At 39.9% G+C, this 19,747-nt stretch overlaps 1 long non-coding RNA gene across 2 annotated transcripts; it reads left to right on the forward strand.

The window, feature by feature from the left end:
- The first annotated feature begins 8,199 nt into the window (after positions 1-8,199).
- Positions 8,200-18,736, forward strand: LOC121667245. Of its 2 annotated transcripts, none has more exons than XR_006016982.1 (3): positions 8,200-8,328; positions 8,886-8,985; positions 17,317-18,736. It is a non-coding gene; the product is annotated as an uncharacterized LOC121667245 (long non-coding RNA). The 2 variants fall into 2 exon arrangements; XR_006016981.1 differs by lacking the exon at positions 17,317-18,736 and adding an exon at positions 15,385-15,820.
- The last annotated feature ends 1,011 nt before the right edge of the window (positions 18,737-19,747 follow it).

A 19,747-nucleotide genomic window follows, 5' to 3' on the forward strand; every position in this document is an offset into this window, starting at 1 on the left:
CCCGGGGGCTGCGCGGGGCAGCGGGGGCCGGAGCTGGGCGCCGCGGCGACAGGGGCGAGCGGGGCCTCCGGCGCGGCGCGGCACCTGCCCCTGGCCCCGCGGGCGGACAGCGGCACCGCCTGCCCCCGCGGCTGCTGCTGATGATGCTGCAAAACGCGCGGGGCGGCGGGGGCAGGTGGCGGAGGCTGCGCTCCTATTTGTGGGGGCCGGGCGGCCGCTGCCCGCCGGAGGGACGGCGAGCGGGCGGCGAGGGAGCCGCAGCGAGCGGCGGTGGCGGGGCTCAGAGCTCCGCGCTCGCCGCTTTACGCACCGTCTCCTCCTCCCTCCAGCTGATAATAAAGCAGCTCCGGCTCCTGCTCCAGCCAAAGACGGGGAGCTGCCGGCAAAGTGACGTGGGGCTGACGCAGAGAGGGGCAGAAACTCCACAAAATGAGCCTGAAATAAAAATGAAAAAAAAGACAAGAGAGGGAGGAGGGGGGAGCGGGGGAGAGGGAGGATGCCGAAGAGCAGATACCAATGGGCAGCCTGCGCTTGAGCTTTCAGCCTCGCACGTACACGTACATACACACACACACATAGAGGCGTACACGCACTCCGCGGGACGGGCAGCGCGCCGCCGCCTGTGCGGGCTCTCAGCCCCGCCGGGCGGACGGAGGCACGGTGCCGAGATGCACTTGGCATGCTCGCCAGGGCGGGAGCTCGCCATCGGGTGATAAACTGGGATGATGCGAGAACCCCGGGAGGCGATGGATGAGCGACCCTTAAATGCTTTGTTTTCCCCTTGACAGCTCCGCGGCCGGGGCTGCTTTTCGTTTTTCTGCCCCCACCCCCGGTTGCGGGTTTCCGCAGCGCTGCCGGTGCGCCGGATCCCGCCGCAGTGCCCCGCGCTCAGCGCTCCGCAGGCGCCACCGCGCGTCCCGCCGCCGCCGTGCACCGCGGCCCGGCCCGCGGGGGGCCGTGCACCCCCGGCCGCCCCACCGGCCCCCAGGCGCCGGGGGGACGACACTCGACACACCACAAGAAGAAGTTATCATTTCCATACGTCGAGGCTGAGGCAAGTCTGAATGACATACGCGTGTCACGTATTCGCAGGTGCAAAGAGCAGCTGATCTGGGATGCTCTTCCCTTGCCGTTTCTGAGACTGTGTTTCTGTCCTGGCACATGACAGGTAGTCCTTGATCAATGTCGACACTTACCACTTACCACTCTACCATTGAGTATAAAGATGTTGATGGTCCTTTCTTACCTAATAACCCAAGCTGAGTATTTTGAAATGACTAAATGAGGGCGAATTAAAGAAAAAAAGGTTACGGAATTCCTGTTACAAAGGTACAGAATGAACCATTAATACAGTGTTAGAAGGTGCTCAGGAATCAATTTGACATGGCACTTATTCATTGAAAGTGCACTGTGTTCTATTTGCTTCTGCTCAGGCTAACAGGAAAATCCACATCTTACTGGATGTGTTTGTAGGCCTGGCGTGGGTTGGTTGATTTTGCTTTAAAAGAACATCCTACTAAGAAAGTCATAGCCATACCTAGCTGAAACACCTTATATAGAAGTAATATACCTCCCCATAAAGCAACAAATGCAGAGTGTACAAAAAGACATAATTGAAAGTATTGTCAGTCATTATATTTTTAAACCAAAGTTACTGAAGTTTAAGTGAAATTGTTGTATAGATGCTCAGAGTACATTGCCTCTCTATGAAGTTCAGCACTTTGTCCTTTCTAAGTAAAACACAAGGAAGATGAAGAGAGTCCAAAGGAGTAACAAAGCCAATGATACTGCATAAAACCATGGAAAGATGTTTTGTCTATGCCTAATATAAAGGTTTTTTGAAAGGGACTAAGACCTTTAAAATAAAATATTTCTCTAAACAAAATATTTATGGAAGGATGGCAAGTGAGATTAAAATGTCATGTAGCAATTTTCTAGAGGCAAAAGTTGGTGATTTTTAAAGGATTTGGAGGAAAGAGAGACAGAAAAATTATTTGCATAAATTGCAGTATGATTCAAATTACAAAAGACTTTGAGAAAGAGCCTTAGTGCAGGACAGAACTAAACTTTGAAACCTCTGAGTTGCTGCAAAACCTGTTCTCCAGCCAAATCTGCTTACAGCTTTGGAAAACATGCTTTATTCCCCCTCTCTCTCCTGAAGGAACACAAAGACATCAGCTCTTTAGGGCAATAAATACCCATTGTAACTGTCCTAGTGATTTTATGACAACAAGCTCACATTTGTCAAATCATATATAGGCGTATACTGAACATTATTCTTCCACAGAAATCTCTGTGAATCTTTTTTTGAAATTCTTTTTGTTTTCTGTGAATCTGCAAAATTGAGGAGTTGTCTAAGAAGTTTCAGATAAAACCATGCAGTTGAAACAAATTGGCTAATTAGGTAATTCAGTAGTGTTGAAAGAGTAAAGTTCTGTAGGCCAGATCATACATTTGTAAAGCTGCAGGTCAGTGTTAAATAAAGCTAGAGGAAACACTTGGAAAAGGGTATCATCACCTGTTGTGGTAAAGATCAGTTTATATTTGCTGCAATTTAAAAGATTTCTCATAGGAATGTTGCTGAACTGTACTGTAATCTTGTCTTAGAAAGTTTGAGACACATAGATTTCTGCATGACAATGCCAAAAATTACCAGGTGTGACAACATGATGGTAAAATTACCAAATACTGTTAAAAATCTATTTTCCCTCTAAAACTAGTATTTTACCAAAATTGACTGGGGGAATAATGTGGGAAGATAACAAACTGAAAGTGTCATATATTCAGGCCACCAAAGTTGTCAAAGTGAAAGCTACAGAATGCTCTATCAAAAAATACTATTGCTGGCTTAGTGGGGGAAACAGCAACTCTTTCTACAGGCATATCTCCTGCTTTGAGTCTTTAAATTTTAGAATTACTAAAGGGTAGCTGTACAAAGAAATTCTGAGGTAAATCATGACTTTATTTCTACACAGGTAATTTTTCTTTCTGTGTTTTCTGTGCATTTTTTTTCCTCATAGATTCAAGAAAGTAGAAAATAACATAAAATACTCAAATACTTCCTATTAATCAGTACTTAAGGAAGAGCCACAATATTAATCAGTACTTAAGGAAAAGCCGCAACTAAACCCCTAGAGACAAATAGCTTTCTGGTAGTACTACAAGACTAATCATCCTGAAGGTGGTAAAACTATAGCAAAAAGTTGGAAATATGACAAAACTATAGAGTGTGATTAGAGGGCTAGAAAATATGTATTGAGTCAAGATTGAAAGAACTCACTCTCTTCAGTTCATGAAAGTCTGACAGGAGGTTCAATAACACCCCTGAAATATGTATCAAGGACAGGTAATATTTTTTTCCTTGTCTAAAGCATAGGACAAGAAGTGATGCACTTGATTTACAACAAGGCCGATTCATGTTTGACATTATGAAAACTTTTGAAAAGGACAGTTAAGTACAGCAAATAGATAACTTCGGAGAACACTCAAATCTTGAGTAATAGAGCCTTCTCAAGCAGGTGAGGTAAACCTCTTCAGAGCTGGTAAAGTAGAGTCAGATTTACCTTAGGTAGGTGAAAGCAAATTAATGACTTCCCATAAATTCTGTTCCTTTGCAATACACATTTATTTGCCTTTTTTTTTTTTTTTTACTGACATAAAGTTGTAGGAGAACATTCATCTGAATATATTACAAGGAAAAGCTGAAGATGCTGAAAAACTCAGTGTTCGTTTGAAATCACTGTCCTAAAGTTGAGTGCTTGATTACTTTGAAAGTTTTGAAACTTTAACTCATACGCCATACACAAAGAACGTACTGCAGCTTAGGAATTATAATAAATATCCATAAAGATTTAAACTTGTATTTCTGGAAAAGAGGCAGGAGCTGAAAGCTCAAAGAATCCTTGTGAGAGTACTGTTATTTAGGTGGAGAAATAAGAAATTATACCACAGAGTATAATTCCTGTCTGGGAACAGGTAAAGGCCACACGATTAGTATGTGTGCTATGGTATCCTATCCCATCCAAAAGAGTGTATACAGAAAGACCAGTCTTACCAAAACTGTGCAGAAATAAACTGCTTACATTTTGCTTAAAGTTTGGAAATTTTTAGCTCTTGCAAGAGGGAGAGTATGGATGGTTCATGGAACCTCATGATCTTATCAGAAACATTTTGTTTTCCAGAGAAATATCCTGATTCCCATGAAACTTTTCACATGGAGGCGTTCTTGCGTTCAAGCTAGAACTGTGGTCAGAAACACACATCTATACCATGACTCAGAGAAAGCCTGTGAACTAAAGTCAACAGCATCTTTTGGGTTGACTACACTGAGGTGTACCTGCCTCTCTTACATGAGATCCCACATCTTTTCCCTCAATGACAAAATCTGGCTTCCATACAACCCTTTTCTGAATTTCCTCCAAATACGAGGCACTCTTTGAGTGTTTTAGCCTACATTTTATTCTTTCCAGTGTTCCACCTATTTGCAGATTTATCTAGCTGCTTTATCCGGACTGATTTTGCATTCCTAATAATGGAAACATGTTTGCCTTATCACTTTGAAGTACTGCTCAGCCTTCATTGGCTTTAAAGTGAAGCTGAATCCTGCCACCTTGTGGTCAAGAAAATTATCACAGATCTTTATTTTCGGAAGGAGGGAAAAAAGAGGAAATGATGAGGAAAGGTTTATTAACTACCATGTTTATATTAAACAAGGAATTAGATGAGGGTCTGAAGATTTAATGGTTGGGTCCAGTTCGATATTGCCTGAGATGTCTACCTGAGATCTTCTGAAAAGAAGAGTCCCTCTTCTAGAGATGCTGTTCACACCATGGACTGCCACTTTTCATATCCTCACAGTTTTGAAGCTGTGGCCTCCCCCACAACCTAATGCGGACAAGACACTTATCCAGCCTCTCATCCCATAACCTCTGTCTGTCTGATGGCTCGAGGTATTAATCACAGAGTTCTGGTTGCGCTTGGTCACGTTTGCTATGAGAGCAGCACTACTTTCTTTTCATCAATAAGAAATCACATCACAGACTGGAGGAAAAGACCCTTCTCATTTATTAAAAAAAAAAAAAAAAAAAAAAAAAAACGGAGTATTTTTTGAGGGGGTGGTAAAAGTAATACTTGTAAGGAGCACGGATGTCCCTTTTCTGCTGAAGTCCAAGGCAGCATTCTTTTTTTCTGCCTGACAGGACTTCACAAGTACTTTTCTGGTAAGGTGTGAATGCAAACATCATCCTGAAGGTGGTAGAACTAGAACAGACTTGAAAAGGTATCTTCCTCCACCACATGCTTAATTGCGCCTCCCCTCCCCCCCGGGCCGGGGGGGGGGGGGGCCCCCCCACCCCGCATATTTTCACTGCGAGCTCCCACCTCAGCATCAGTCTATTTTATTCACCACGCTTGTGAGTCTCTCTGCAGCCAGACAAACAGAGCAGCTTGTTGATTCTGCAGCTATCTGCTTACCACTTTCTAGATGCCTGGCAGCAAATGTAAATGGTGTGCTTACCTGTAAGGCTTCAGCAACAGAGATCCCAAAGCAACTGATCAGCACTAATGTTCTATTTTACTGGGTTATTTTCAAACAGTGTTTGTTCAGGTAAAGTCTGCAATAATTGCACAGACTTGCTCAGTTCATGGAAGTCATTTCTTCCTCAGATAACCCAGCTGACTCTCTGTATGTCTATTTGTACACATATATTTTGTGGTGCAAATCATGCTTGTCTTTCTGATTACAGCAATTCAACAGCTGAAAAATGGCAACATAATAAAAATCGGACAGCCCTTGTCAGTTTTCTCCCCATTTAAAAGCAGTTCAAACTGTAAGGACTTTTTGGCCATGATATTCTGAAGCCAATGATATTCTGAATCCTCCTTTACAGTAGTCAGTGAAAAATAAGAAAAAAAAACCAACCCAACAAAAAAAGACTCCCTAAAACCCAGTCTCCAGTACACTAATTGAAAAGATCCAAAATAATCTGAAAACTTAGCTATTGAGACACTGAAAGCTAGCTTCATTTGGCACTACAAGTTACCGAGTTACTGCTACTCTCCTCATTTACATTCATATGGACTACATAACATTGTGCATTGCTTGTGATTATGATTTTTGACTCCTCATCCTCCTAGGCCATAAGAAAGACACTGACCTGAAGAAATAAAGCTCTGTAATTTATTGCTTGAGATAGATATCATTTAGTTATCATAGTTTATGATGCAGATGTACTTATCATGGCAGTGTTAATTAGTGCAGAGGACACAGTAATTGTGTTCCAAAACTAGTGATGATGTCTGAGCTTGCCTCTTGTCACAATGGTAGCATGAGCAGTGATAAGCAGTCAAACTAGTACAGACCTAGGAGGTCAGAAATCAATTGCTTCCAACTGGTCGATTTAGGACTGAGAGATCCTGATGGTTGGTATAGAAGCTGTAAATGGAGGTAATTATTCCACTTATAGATAATACACTGTGAATGTCTTGCTAAAGCCAATCTTTGTCTACCTGAAAATCACGTGTATTAGGACCATTGATAATTTTTCTTTCCCTTTGTTAAGGGTATTGGTACTAGAGATAGTACTATGTAAATGTAATACTTATTAGCAGTTTGTTTCCTGTTTGATTCTTCCCATGTCTAGTTATATTTTACATAGCTTGTACAGCTTTCTTACAGTAGACTTTGCATGATATTAACTCTTTTTAAGACTGAGCAAGAAGAAAACAGAAGAACTTTTATAAAAGACCTGGTAATTTCTTTGCAGTACAATAAAGTATTCTGCTCCCAGGAAATGTCCATCTTATCCCCTGTTTATGAAATAATCTCTTGATGCTGACAGATCCTTGCCATGCTCTGGCCTGACTTAAGAGAACGTATTGACAAGTCTGCTGCAAAGTCACTCTGTTGTCATCTGGAGGCTTTCCTGTGCAAGCTTATTTTCAGGATTTGGTCCAGCATGGAAGCTATGCAGATCCCTTTAATACTTTTTCCAGCCTTCTCTCTCTCTACATCCTCTCCCCTGCCTCAACTACTTATAAAGCCACTCCCTTGATGATTATTTTCTGTGGCTTCCACAGCCTTTAGTGGCCACCAAGATGTTCCACTCTTTTTGTCATCTCCTACAGAGCCTTCTCCTCTCCACAACACCTAGAATTGCTCATAGGGTATGAGGGACTCTCTTACATAATTTTCTGTAGGTTTCTATGGTGCTTCCACTCAGTTTCCCACAGCAACCATACAGAGCAGGAGACAATTTAAGATGTACTATCATCAGTTATAAATCCTTCTCACAAGATTCAGATAACATTGGTTTTTCATGCGGTCATGTCCAGCTAAGACAGAGATACCATATGGTGTCAGCTTTCTGAAGTTCAACAATATTACCTTGTGGCATGGCAACATCTGGGTCAAAGAAAGAGCTGACAGTCACCATTCTGATAACAAGGAATGCAATAAAAGTTTAAAATCTGGAACCATTTGGGTTTTGAAAGCGTTAGCTTAAATCAGTCTCAGTGGGTTTGGTACCTTCTTCAAATGTCTAGGAAAGGCAGTGTCCAGCTACCTCCCCCAAGCACCTGGACCAGTTGGATGAAGCATATTCTGAGCAGAAACAATGCAGAACCAACTGTCGTCAGTATTCACAGTCATTTAAGGTGAATTCACCTTACAACTTAGGTCCTGAAACTGAAGTCAGTGAAAATTTCTTATCACCTTAACTGAAACTTATCTATCATGCACAGCTTAGTCCTCACCAGTTAAATCCTGTTTGGGTTGTACTTTTTTGCTTTGGCCTTATGTGCCATCTGTTAGCTTGAAATTATAATGTAGCAAAAGTTTATACCTATTTTCAGTGGAATTTTCTTTAAGTTTTTGAATGGATTCTCTTTCTTAGACGTATGAAAATTCTTGTTGATGTATTCTATTCATCCCCAAAATACTAGATTTTATTATCTTCCTGCATTGTTTTTGTTGTTTAGGGTTTTTTTGTCAACACGGCATATTGATGCCTAAACTTTCACTAAACATATATTCACTTGAACATTTTATCCAAGAATTACGGGGCAGAAAAGGACCTTCTATCAAAGTTGCCAACATAAAGCAGTTAAACTTGTTTTTCCTCCATCATTTGCAGTTTTATTACTCATCTTACCTGAAGAACACCTTCTGTCTTCAGGGGCTGGTACTTTTACTCGTCATTTACATAGGCAATGCTTTATGGGTCCTGTTGCCATCAGAAGTACCTCCTAATGGTTTGTCTTTCTTCCAGGGCCACTACTATCAGATACGACACCCCACTCATGTCACAGGACTTCTTCTAAACTTTTTAGGTAAATACAAATATATGGGTGAGGTAACTAACAACACCTGTGGCACATCAGCAACAGTGCTCAGGTTTTTTCTAGATCTTTTATCTCTTCAGCTATTTCAGAACTCAGTCCATCCCAGCTGAAGAGACAAGCAGATAAAATAACAGGAGATTAACTCACCCTGTAAAAGGAAAAAGAAACACCTACTGTGGATTCATTGCTCCCCATACTGAAGAGATGAGGTTGGCATTCCACAGGTTTAACTTATTCCTTACAAGTACTGCTGAACACTTGTCTCTGCAGCAGAAATTCCCTGATTTTGTTAGTCATTTGGTCCCACACCTAGAAAAGAAGCTGAAAGAAAGCCAGAAGTTTTAAACCTGTTGGTATCAAAAAAACACAGCCTTTCTCAGCTGTGCCCATTTTAATCTGCTTTCGAAGACCTCTCCTGAAGAATCACTATCTTCTGAAGAAGACAGATTTCCCTTAGCAACAGAGGCAGACTTTAGTGCCAGGATTTAGCTTACTACATGTAAAATTTTACAGCATAACTCTATGTTTCTTTTCTATTTTGTCAGGAGAAATGGACAATGGCTGAACTATCTCATCCTACATAAAGTCTGATCCACATCAGATGGATAATTTCCTGGAAGTACCTATTTCTCTACTGATTGCAAGGTGACTACCTAGATGTGGAAGTTTTTATTCCAGAAGCATATTTAAGTTAATACTGGTCCTAAAGGGATTTCTCTGTTTGATTAGAGAAATCTGTTGATGTTCCTATAAATATTTGGAGTAGAAGCACTGAATAAAAAATTACCTTGGCTACTTGATCGTTCTGTCTCACAAAAAGATATTTCTTGATTATAAGTCCTTACCTTCTTTAATCTCTGTCAATGAAATTAAGAGACATGGAAGAGCATTCTCCAGAAAAACAGTGAGCAAAATGCCCTTCAATTTCAAGTGTATCATATTCCAACACGGTTTGTATATCTGCAAGGTTAATTTCACTGACTAATAGCCAGTAACATTTTGTTTTCATCTTGATTCAAGGAGGTGATTCTTCACCATATCTACATGTAGTGGAATTATCTTGCCAAAGATGGAGCTGTTCAACAACAATGTGTGCTTCCTATAAGACACACACACACACGTGTAACAACCCAGGTTTTGCCTTAGGTGGCTACCTCTGAGGACTCCCATGCTTTTGGAGCAATTGGTTGGTGTTTTCTTGCTGAATCCCAGCTACTCAAATCATTCAACCTATTTTAATCAATGAAGCAAAGCCCTCATAAAGCAAATTTCTGAAACATACCCTGAAAGCTCATGTTCTTGTAGCCCACTCCTGTTAGTTTCATTTACCTACCACAGGAATCCTTTCTTCCCATCTACTGTCCTCACCAGTGTTCAAAATCCCACAATTCATTTTCTTTTAGCTCCTACAGTCAGGATAAAACACCTTCTGTGCAGCATTCTTTGCACATGACTGTGCCTAATCAGAGCTTTGTGCAGTCATATCAGCCAGGGACTTCCCACTATTTTGTAGAAAAGTACAATTTTCTAAAGTCAGGGTTCACAGCTGGCCAAATCCAATTCATGTGCTGGTTTTGTCCTTTAATAAAGGTATTAGTTCCTCACAGTTGGATGTGCTCTCTCTTTCACTTTTGGCATCTCAAGTTGCTGCTCCAGTCCAGATTCTGCTGCAGCTACAGGGCTTTCACCAAGCCTGGGACAGGTGTCCCTGGCTGTTCCACTTGTGTTACTACGCTTGAAAGCTGAGGTGCTTATGTTAAAAAACCCCACAATATTTTTTTCCATCATTTCTTTAAAGGAAAGGGTCTCATGTCCTACTTCATGTTGCTTATGTACCCACATTAGATCTTGGGGGGCTCAAGAGGGGTCACTGAGAAGCAGTTAGTCTTCGTTCCATCACTATTTATGGTGTTTCAACTGGATTATTTTCATAGAATGACTCTTGCATGGTAGTCCCTACAACTTTATTTCTTTTATTTGAGAGGCAGTGGGGTAGTTGAAGAGTTTTCCAGGCCTTCATCCACCCAGGGATTCCAGTCATAAGAACATGTAGGACAGATACTTGTTTTGCTGTTTGAACCAAGAACAATATTTCTTGAAAGGCAGATGGCCTGATGGCTAAAAGGTTAAAAGCTTTGTTAAACATGTGTGTGCATTGCCATTGATTGTGGATTTGATGGTATTTAAGTGTACTTAGAAAGGAAACCGCTGATGTAGGGCCCTCTCCTTGTCATCCTTACTCAGTCACAGTGTGAAACAACCTTACAGATTGTCAATTTATTAATTGACCACAGAATGTGGGTCAAAGGACTGAAGTACATGGATGATAATTACTGCGGTTTGTTAAATCTGGGTACATGGAAGTTCACTGCAGCTTCAGTGTAACTTTCTATGTGGTAAAAGAACTAACAGAAATCCAGGTCTGAGTTGACACAACAGATTTGGCATAGCTGAAAAAATCTTTTCGGGTTGTTATTGTTAAAATGCTGATCTTCAGAGTTCGCTTCAGGAGCTCATTTCACTTGGCAGACTTAGGCATGTGTGGAAAAGAATGTCACTATTCTGAAAAGCAAGGAAGGAAATACTAAGAATATCATCAGTAAGATGATAGGCAAAGCTTGTATCACCCTTAAGATGATATGCAAATTGCACAAAGCTTTTAATACTTGCTTAATGTTTGCTGTTCTGGTTTTTTGACCTGAAGTTAAAAGAAATAGTTTGCCTTGCTTCCTCAGTTGTACCTGAATTTGTAGAATTTGTATTTAATTTTAAAGGTAAGATACAGAAGAAGTAGATATAAGCAATGATAACACAAATGATAAGTGATGGTATAACAAAATGAATTTGTGATTCAGTTATTAATAGATTAGTATATACACAAAACAGTTTTGTTTACAATAATATATAAGATTATTAATATATTAAGATTATTCTTCCCAAGCATTTTGTAGTCTAAAAAGCTTATGTAAAATATTTATGGTATTTAGAGAATTAGTGTGGCAGCCCAATCCCAGAAGTGACTGGTCCAACTAGTATTTTGCAAAAGTTATTTAAGATCACAAATACACTGAGTGTGTTGCTTCTGTTGACCTAGAAATGCAGACCATAAGCACAAGGATGCAAACTCTTTAAAGCTGAGAAAACAGAAATCACATGCTTCTGCAAGCAAAGCAGCAGCCATGAAAATATGTTCTGAATGTTACTGTTTTTGAATTAAGTTCCTGTTCTTGAATACCTGGAATGATTCCTGAGAATTCAGAGTCATACAAAGACCAATGTCTTGGTTAAAAACTTAAACAAAAGTGTAAATAGCATGCAGTCCATATCTAAAATGGATGCCATTTCTTCCACTTCCTAAGGTACTGCGGTTTTGTGGAGTTAGCATGTGCGTTAACACATTTGTCTGCATATCCTGAGCATTAGCCATGCTAGTAACTTAGGTAAAATGAGGAAGCTGTTCAATTCCCAATTGAGAGAACTTGGAAAATGGGGAGTAGAGCATGTTGTGAGGCAAGGGAAAAAATATTGAAAATGCCTCCTACTTCAGCCTAAACACAAGGAGCCTCCACAAAATCAAGAGCATCTTTGAGGATTTACCGAGACACCTGAACAGAGAACACAGAGCTGGCTCAACTGCATTTAGCTGGCAAGGGCAGGGAAAAGCAGAGACCGTTTGCCTCAGACTGATAATTGTGAGGCTGTAGAATGGTTTCCCATGAGAAAATTACTGGATGTACCAACATTTGGCACATCTAAAATCATACCAAATAAAGCACTATAAACTCTGTTGTAACGAACAGACTTTCACTGGCATGCTAATATTCTAACCTTTGACCCTACTGATGCCCAAAATCATAATATCTGATCTTCTAATTACCAAACCTGTGGCCTAACACTTCTTTTTCAAGTCATTTCCATTCTTCTGTAAATACAGGCTTGGGTCAAAAGTTGTTTGCCATTACACTAAATAAGAATTTTTCAGAATTTTTCCTGAATTTAAAAATAATACTGTCTTTCTGGAGTAGTGAGGGGAAAAAATTAAGAAGCAATTCATCTCTCAGTGACGTTCACTCCCTTTTCTGTGCCACTTCTTGTGTGTCTTCTCTTTATAGAAGGGGATCTTGTCTCGCAGAGCATCCCTTAGCTTTTTATTTATGTGGTGTACATTGGCCCAGATTATTTCAGACACCGTGAAAGTGGATGTACCTAACTGAAAAATTGCTCAATGGGTTGTTACAGGCACTTAATTGACCATCTGACTTTTAAGCTCAATCTCAGTCTGAGGAGGTCAATTCTTTTGAGGTTTTTCATGCTTTTTGAATGCAGAGTGCGACAGCATTGAGAAATGTAAAGTAATAAGGGAATACAATAGCATTTTGAACCCTGATTAGAAGAAAACAAAGCAAATAATAAGAGTAGTATGCCAAATGTAAACATAAGAGTAATGCTGGAGTGTTCTTAATAGAGGCCTGGGGCACTGGAGTAAGTCAGGCTGTGTTGAGTGTTCAAAACTATCATTCTCGACAGTGTCAGTATCTCTTTGTCTGGCAATAATGGTGCTAAAAACTGTGCTGTTGCAAAAAATACAGTAAGACAAAAGACTCAACAATGAGTTACCCTACTTTTGTGTCATGGTAACTCCTCTGAAAACAAGCAAAAGCAATAAGATGTAACTGGGGAAACAAAGGTGCTAATCTAGCTCATCTCAAGGCAAAGATTTCCACTTGCCAGTTTTGCTTACTAAAAACGTCTTAGTTGGTTGAAACAGAACACGAAACAACGTTCCGTAGCACTATATTTAAACTACACAGTCTTATAAATGTCATAGAAAACTACAGGAATTGTATCCTACCTCTCTTATCTATGTTTTTATGGACGTTGTCATCAGGAGCTACCGATACAATCTTCAAAATTTTTTCTTAGCACATAAAGCAAAAGAGGCTAGTCTGTAATTTGAGAGACATTCCATATGAAGGCAAGCAATCTTGGCAGAAGAGTTTTTACCTCTCTTTCAAAACTGAGGTAATTTCTGAAGAAAAGTTGTATCTGAAAATAGGAACAAGTATCATTGCTGGATTTCTGAAAGAAGGGGTTGGCCATATGCGATTTAAAGACCCCTAGGAAGGATGAATATAAATACCAAATACATGTCTTGGAGTAATCCTAGACTTTGTAAATCATTCATTTTGTCACCTGAAAGACCCTTTGTACGTGTTACCTCATACCCGAGGAGAGATCCAGGATCACAAAGAGACACATCTATTGGAAAAAAATTGCAGAAGTTTTAGCCATTTAATTATATTTTCTGTGAGGCTGAAGAAATTCTGTAGGGATTATGCCCCATAATGGAGGGCATTGAATTCCAGGCACTCCTGAGGGTTCACCAGTGTAACTTTTAGTCATGTTGCTGAGTAGTGGTGACCAGTGCAAAACCAGTGGGCCCATGAGATGGCCTGTCAGAAAGAGCTGCCAGAATAATAAGCATGCCCTAGCTGAATCCAGAGGCTCAAAGGTCCCAGTTCCCAAATTCAGAATGATCATCAAGGCACATTGGGAAAGCACATAGGCTTGGGAAATACCTAGTAATTTCCCAAGAAAGTACAGCTAAGTTCAGAGCCAGGTACCAAACCAAGAACTAAATAGGTCACCATGTTCAGTTGAATGAGCTGTTTTGTTGGATGTCTTTTGTTTGGGTGATGGGTTTTGCTTTAATTTTACCCCTTTTTGAATATGAAATATTTACTAAAAGCATCATTTTGTCCCATGCATGTAGCCTCTATCTCCAAAGAAAAGCGTTCCTGCTACTCTTCTCAGAATCCCATAGAGAGAGGTGTGGTTTGCAGCATATGAAGCCACAGAAACAACATCCCTAATTGTGTGTTATTGAGAGAATCGTGATACCTTTTCAACTAGTGAGCAACTTTTCAACACCTTTTGAATTATCAGAATTGAGCTTTAGTCAGACAGGACCAGTGTGAAACCAGTGATACTCTCCTGCAAATTTCTGGGGAATGATGGACTCTATTTCTAAGTTTTCTTAACTTGTTCTTATAGGACTCATCTAACTGTGAAAAATGAACACCATCTCCAAATGGATTGCTAAATTTTTTCTCCATCCCTATACTTCACTCACCTTCAATACCTAGAAATAATTTGGGACAATTTAAATTTCATTCATCAAATCAATTTTCTAATGGCAAATTCCTATGCTTTGTGTGCACAGCATTCTTATTATTCTGTGCAGACCAGACCTTGTAACAGTAAAAAATAGAAGTTCCTGTAAGTGTTGATCAGGTTTCTATCTTAGGAGAGCAAACTCATGGAAATTTTTATAACTATATCAAATACTGCTTGCCTGTGCATGCTGTATTTCTCTTTCCTGGATCAGAAACCTAGAGATTCAGTTCACAGGCTGTGAGCTGGCCTCCTACACGAAGCTGACATCACAGTTAATTAAAAGAAAGTCACTGTACTACTGGCATTCTTGAGATGAGGCATTAGTGTAGCACATTCTGGACAGCATACAACTCCTACAAATTATACCACAAATTGCTTGGCGCAGATACAAACTCTCATCATAAAGGAAAATGGAAGAATGCTATTAGGATTCCTGATGTAGTGAAAAAACAACAAAGCCCTTCAAATATTCAGTATTAAGAGATGAAAAGCACAGAAACTACATGAGTTTCTGTGGCAAGGTGTAAACTGCATCAGATTGCACCAGACAATGCTAAGAGGTAGTAGCTGCCAATAACTCGTCAACAGAAATAGGAAGTTCTTATGCTTCTCTCATATCTCCACTCTTCTGTAACATATGCTCATTCATTTATTTCCTAGGATGAGGCTGAGTACAGCGGACATATTCACACTTACTCCATTATTCTGTATTTCTAGGCATTTTGTTTAACAGTGATAGCAAATGGGTGAATAATACTTACTGTCTCTTCTCAGCCAAGTATTCACAGTCCAAACTCAGTTACTTTTGCAGTTGTCTGCACTCCTGTTGGTTGATGAACCCTTGATCTTTATCATTTCTTGTTTTAGATCAGGACTTCCTGGTAAAGCTGATGTCTGTGACAAGCCTTCTTGACTCTGTGATTCCCAGAAAATGCAGAGAATAGACACCCCAGTGACTATGACTCACACTTGGAAGCTACTGCAGGTCCCAGCTCAGAAGCTCTCCTCTGTTGGGTTGACTCACCAGCAGTGTAAAACAACCTATGATCTCTGAACATGGCTCATTACAGTCAAACTGAAAAGAAGAAAGAAGAGAAAATGAAGCTCACTTCTGTTTATAACCATGTTTTCACTGCAATAGTTAGAAGTATCATTTCTCTGCCATACTTTGTTGGTTTGTCTTTTTCGAAGTCATCCTATACTCTGAGCTGGATAGAGATTCTAATTTCTAAAGAGAATAAACCTATTTTTATAGTTGTTGTTAGGGTAAAGACTTAATAAAGCAGCTCATTAAATAAGTTGATTCCTTTTCCTGGATATATCTCATGTTTTTTCTAAAATGCAGAGCAAGATTTTATTGCCAAAGCACAAAATATTTAGGTTTTGCTCACTGTTTTTCCCAGTTAATTATTCTGTTAACATGTCAGGTATGGCATACCCTCATATCTGTAATCATAGGAGCAGATCATAGGTGCATAGGAACAAATCATAGGTGTATAAACATGAAGCTTTTTTTCAGTGGGATAGTAAAGGATATCTGGTACTTCTCCATTACAGATTAGATTAGACTGATTAGGAACATCTATAACTCACATACAAGCTCTGTGGTGCATCCATTTAGGGCAATAGTAGATCCCTTGGGCCATCTCTTAGTCAGAAACTGCAGGCACAGTTCCCCATTCTTCTGCCAGCACATGCACTCCAGACACTGGAGGGCACCAGCAGTGTCCTCCCCATGTTGGTTTCTGGTGTTTGAAAAAGAAATTTGAGTCATAGCTTCTCCCAGCAGGTCACAAATCTCAGCAGCTGGTATCTTCCAGATTGAGCTATGAGGTCCAGAGTGACAGTCAAAGTTTTCCCTCAAATCCTGATAGCAGCTGAGACCTGTTGCAGACCTTCAAGCCTGTGATGTTAGACCTCTCTGTTATTTCCTGAGTTCACTCGTAGTTGTGTGGACTAGTTCAGGATGAAGAGAATGATCTGAAAAGGAAGGAGGGTCATATTAGAAGTTACCAACATAATCCCAACTTCTTAAAGTTCTAGATATCTACACTGTTCAGAGAAAGAAAAGAGAAGTTGCATATGGGTTTTTTTAAAGCATGCAGAAAATTTTCTTAAATCATTGCTACTTATTTAAAAGAAAATCAGCAAAAAAAGGTTTCATAAAGTATAATGTACACATGGCAAATGCAATGTTTTAAGAGGTTTACATTTTCAAAACAGGCTTTTACTCTGTGGTTCACGTGAGTGAGCAAAATTACTGTTCTTCCACACAAAATTCCTGTACTTACGGGATTTAACAGCTAAAAATGAAACAGGGGGAAGAAGAAAAGAAGAAAACAATGGATAAAAAGTTTTTCTTTAAGCAGAGGAGCACATTTTTTTTGTTTTTTTCCTATACTTCACAACTCTAACACAGTATAAACTAGCTAAAAGTCAAATTCACCCTATCAGGTAACTGGCTTTTCACTTCTCCATTTGAGTCACAGCCAGGTGATGAGTCCAGTCAAAAACGCCTCATCTCAAACTGCTGATAATCCAGTCAGAATTTCTTGACAAGTCCATTACAGCTTTCTGCAAGACAAGAAATACAGTATTTCAAGCTGCTTTATTTTTCTCTCCTCTGCTTCCATTTGTCTCCAATGTCTTTTGATATGTTTTGGCAGGGAGGAGTTGTGGTTTTGGGGTGGGTTTGGTTTTGTCTGGTTGGTTGGTTTTGTTTGATGTTTTTGTTGTTGTAGTTGTTGGGGGGATTAACTACAATTTAAATTAATTAATTTCCACCTTTCATTTTCCCAGTATCTTTCATCTAGGTGGAAATTTGGTCTCAACTTTTTGGACACCTCTAAAAGATCATTTAACTGGTATTTAGAGCACCTAGGAAACAGTGGCTACAAAAATACAAATCAGAAGCATCTGTGACTTCCAAGAGAATATTTAAAACAAAGTGTGAAATGGTATTTGCTTGTTTGTAGATCAGATCCAAATAGCTCAACACAGTCCAATACTCTGTGTAGATTTTTATTCCCATTAAAAATTTAAAAGGCAACCTTTTAATGTCTTTGCATTAACTTAAGTTGCAGTCAGTCTGTAAAACAATCAGAGATATGGTATTAAAAGTATATTAATAATAAAACAGATACTTAAAAAAAAAACTTAGTATCAACCTGAGTCCACTTTATATTTCATAGAGCTTGCATGGCTGAGAATTACTGTACTTCAGTCAAATTTCAGACTGGAGCCTTGGGTGGAAAATTCTAACTTGTCACTGAAAAAACAAGGCTTGAATATCCTGTTTAGTTACTTTTTAAGAAGAAAATGCCGCTTTGGTCCTTGATTTAACTCCTGAAATCAGTTAGTGTAGTTGTAATTTATTTCTAAGGAACACTGAGACCCAAGTATGAAACAGTCACTCATGAAGGATCAAACAATAGCATCTAAGCTGGACAGAGGCTTTTTTCTCTGTTAGAAATTATGGCAGAAGGAAGGGAACCTGTCATTTCTAACCTCCTGTAGTTTCAGCAGCAAGAATGTTTCCAGAAGCAAGGCTTGACCCCAGCTAGCTGCGGATCTGAATACCAAGGTGCAGAGAGGCACATCCTTAGCAGGTTCATCTTCAGGCATGGCCACAGGTCTGCATTGACTCTATGGGCAGGGTATAAGTGAAAAATTTTAAAGATAGCTTTAGAGCCAAAAGTATTACTTAAAAACATCTACTGTATCCCTTAGCTTACCAGCTTCCTTAGCTTTAGTTCTCTATTTTAATCCTACACTAGATTTGAATAGAATACAGTGATTTCTTCCATATTCCCAGTGTTTGTACTACTTATTTTGTGCCACCCAAGCTTGACAATACCACATATGCCCACACTACTTCAATAGTACAGATAGAGCTGTACAGATGCACTGATAACTTCATAGCCATTCTAAAGAAAAAAATCTGCATTACTGATAGAATTTCTCTTTGTATAGCTGAAACTGCCAACTGACTTTAAAAAATATTAATTTAAAGCATGTATCGGTTCATGTTAGCTATCTTTACATTTACAGATGTCTCTGCTTTGTTCAGATTTTTAAAGACCTATTTGGTCTGCCTGCTGCTGCCAGTAATACAGGCTTATCAAACACAAACACTATTACAGTGCTGATACTGCAACACATATATCAAACAATGAGGCCCGTGGAAAAGGAATACATATAGGGACCGATTCTTGATAGATGTTTCAGAGAGATGTTTATTTCTCCAGCCGCATGGCCGGGGCTCTGCTGAGGAACTGAGGCAATCACAGGACCCAAGGGTCCTTGCCCGCGCAGGGGAACACAAAAGAACCAATGGGGAACAAGGCTGACCAGGGGCAGGGACACCCCGTGCCTCCCCTCCAGGGCCCCTCTCCCAGGACCCCATTGCAGGGGGCGGGTCCCGACAAAACACAGGACAGTTGTGCTCAAATACCTACAAAGCTTATTACAAACACTGAAGCAAAAATTTATCTTTGGCAATTACAGGAAATAAAGCCAAAATATCAATATTTCTCTTTCTAAAAGACTGAATCCATCTCAGTCACAGAGATCTAAGTTGCTTCTTAAGTTACAGAGGTACCTACTTCTCCAATTATACATGCAAGAATGCATTAAATAAGTTTTGGGCCAAATGGTCTTCAAGGAATTCTTACGACTAAGATCTTCTTTAAGGACTTCACTGAATCATTACTTCATACTTATCGTATTTGCAGTAACACATTGCCTCAGGCCTGTGGAAATTGAATACACAAAGATACTGCCTTTAATAAACATAGATTTATATCCAGCTTCTCTTGTAATAGCTTTAAAAAGCAATAGGAACTAAGCACATAGTTTTGAAACTATTGGAAAGTCTCCAGCTGACCCAGGGTGGCTCCTGTTTTACAGCAAAAATACTATTGAGTACTCAAACTAGAAGCCAGTCATAAATTGGTTTCTTGTCTTCTTTCACATCTGATACCATGTTTACTTCAGAAGCATGAGTTGAAGCTAGGTACAAAGCTCTGGCATGAGCAAAGCGTTCTCCACAACACGAAGAAAAAAATCTCTTGTCCCCTGAGTATGGTTAGGACCTCCTTATCTTCTCCGGATGAAGAGAGAGGCCCTTTATCTTCAGAGAACTTTCTGTAGTAGTCTTATCTTCTGCTCCAGCACAGTCTGTTGAATTTGCACAGTCCACAGACTAAAGACCAGGCAGAGTAAGGGGCAG

The sequence above is a fragment of the Corvus kubaryi genome, unplaced genomic scaffold (genome assembly GCF_017639235.1).
Source record: "Corvus kubaryi isolate FWS band 111438036 unplaced genomic scaffold, C.kubaryi_AGA036_p1.0 37357, whole genome shotgun sequence".
Classification (NCBI taxonomy): Eukaryota; Metazoa; Chordata; class Aves; order Passeriformes; family Corvidae; genus Corvus; species Corvus kubaryi.